Raw genomic sequence first — 2,771 nt, forward strand, 5'->3', positions numbered from 1 at the left:
ACTAGTTTTGAAATTTATTTGGCAGGGAAGAAAACCAAGAATAAAACTTAAGGCTATGCAAGACACTAAGGAAAAGGGAGGATTTGGCGTACCAGATTGGGAACTCTATTATACTGCGGCTATACTAACATGGCTAAGGGAATGGATAATGCTGAGAAATAAAAGATCACTCAAATTGGAAGGCCATGGCCTCCAAGCAGGCTGGCATGCCTTCCTCTGGTATGAAAAAGGATCTGCACACAAATATTTTAGTAGACATTACATCAGACAATCTAATTTGGAACAAAATTAAACATGACCACTATACCAAAATACCTATTTGGCTATCTACGATGGAAGCATACATACACCCAAATTTAATCAACATGGAAAATATAGTCACATATAAAGAGTTATTGAACAGGCAGGGGGAGATTAAAACCAGATCAGAATTGACATCACAAGGAGTACAAGTAGAATTGTGGTCTTATTTACAGAGACAATCAAGGTATGCACAGGATAGGAAGAACGAAGGTATTGCCAAAGACTACACAATATTAGATAAACTTTTGATTCAGACAGAAAACAGACTGATCAAAGTGCTGTATAGATTCCTGTTGGAATATAAACTAGAGGAGGAACATGTCAAAGAAACCATGATTGCCTGGGCGAAAAATTTCAGTTACAATGTGGAATTGGCTAAGTGGGAAAAACTTTGGATACTTAATCAGAAACTAACATTGGCTACGGCGTATAAAGAAAATCTTTATAAGATGTTTTACAGATGGCATCTCCCCCAGCACGGCTTTCCAAAATGTTCAAAAATCTGCCCCCAAATTGTTGGAAGTGTAAAAAAACACCAGGCACTTTCTATCATATGTGGTGGACGTGCAATGAGGCAAAAAAATATTGGAAAATGATTCAATCATGGTTAGAACAAATGGTGGGAGAACAAATTATGTTTAAACCAGAAACTTTTCTCCTAGGCATAATACCGGAGGGGTTTAAGAAAGATACACTCTATCTAATTATACATATACTGACTGCAGCGCGCATAACCTATGCACAGTATTGGAAAAAAGAAAATACAGCATCAGAGCTTGATACAATCAGAAAAGTGTTGGCCTGTGCAGAAGCAGATAGGCTCACTCTTGAACTTAAAAATAAAGGGGAATCAGAATATTTTGAAGTATGGAACAGATTTTATGATTGGTATAAGACAAGATGACAAGAACAAATGTATATATTGTGATTGGATAGAAGGACAGACAATGTATTAAGTAGATTAACTGTTAATGGTTGAAACTAGCTGTACATAATGTGAATGTATGGTCACTCCGACTCTGCGGTATTGCATTGTTTTAAATGTAAAAATAATAAAAATATATTTTTAAAAAAAGAAATTGATACAAATTTTCCAATGGATTTTTTTAAACAGCAAAAAATTAAATGAAATAGATGAAGGAAACATATCATTAACAACTGGCATCCTGGATGGCACACTTCCAACACTCTAATTTTCACAATCCACATTTTTCATAGAATTTAATAATCTAGAGATATATTTTCAGAAAACTGAAAAGGAACTGAATTTTTTTATTTCTGTTAAATCACTCAATGCCTATATCTTCACTGCTAATCACTATCTATACTGATAATTTTACATGCATATTAATGGTTTTGAAATTTGACATTTAACACAAAAGAGATCAGGCTGCTGCCTTGGCCACTGTTTATTTGAGAAGTTGAGAAGAATATATATATATATATTCTTCATATATATATATATGAAAGATTAACAACAAATAGCAAAAGCCATGTCTTTAAACTGTTCATACAATTAACTGTTAGGGTATCATCAGACCTTCTAGCAACTTTTCTACTGGATGCACTCCAGTTTGAATTTCAACTCTGCTCTTTCTCAGACAATATGGACTTCGGCTTCACTGGCTGAGTCTGATATCAGATTATGTCTAATTTATCTGGAGGCTAACAAATAATTTAAGAAAATGGCAGTACCTAGACCATTTCTGAGCAAGGTCTGTACAGATTTTTTTAAATGGGCCTGTCAATCAGGTCAACCTAGCCTTTAATCAGTTCAAGTACTGGCATCATTTCTTTCATTCCTATGCATTCCAATTTCTTTGGTACAAAAGATGGAGAACTGGTCATTCTCTCTGCTGCAATCAATCCCCAGCACGTACCACCTTACTGTAATATATTTTCACCAGTTTGCATTACTGGAATTTATAATTATTTAAAACATTACAGTTAAAACAATTTATATTTTCATTTATTTCCCTACCTTAACAGCATGGATGACTCCTGAATACTATCAGAAATGAAATTAGCAAATGATGTAGCTTAAAAGTTGGTGTTTTAATTTCTTATTTCATCAAGATTTTCATCATAGCTTAAAAACCAGCTATTATTTAATTCCTTTTTCCATCTTTTCTCCCATTTGATTTTCTTGGTGTTTTTTTAAATCATCCTGTCAGGAGAAAAAATTGGAGAAAGTAATTTGCACAATTACTTGTGCAATTTACACAATCATGTGCAAATTGGAGAAAGTATTTGCACTCTGTATTTTTTTAAAAAAAACTCAGCACTAGCTACTTACTTTAATACTTACCTTAATATCTTAACCCTCATTTTTACAGTACCTTTTCCAAGCTCTTTCAAGTTCTATATCTGACAAAATCTTTAAGAATTACTATTGCCAGGTGTTATGGACGGACAGACATAGCACAGATTTGCATGTCCCCACAGATTGGTTTGCCAAAGTGTGGGAA

This window comes from Natrix helvetica (genome assembly GCF_964273705.1).
Source record: "Natrix helvetica genome assembly, chromosome: Z".
NCBI classification, from domain to species: Eukaryota; Metazoa; Chordata; class Lepidosauria; order Squamata; family Natricidae; genus Natrix; species Natrix helvetica.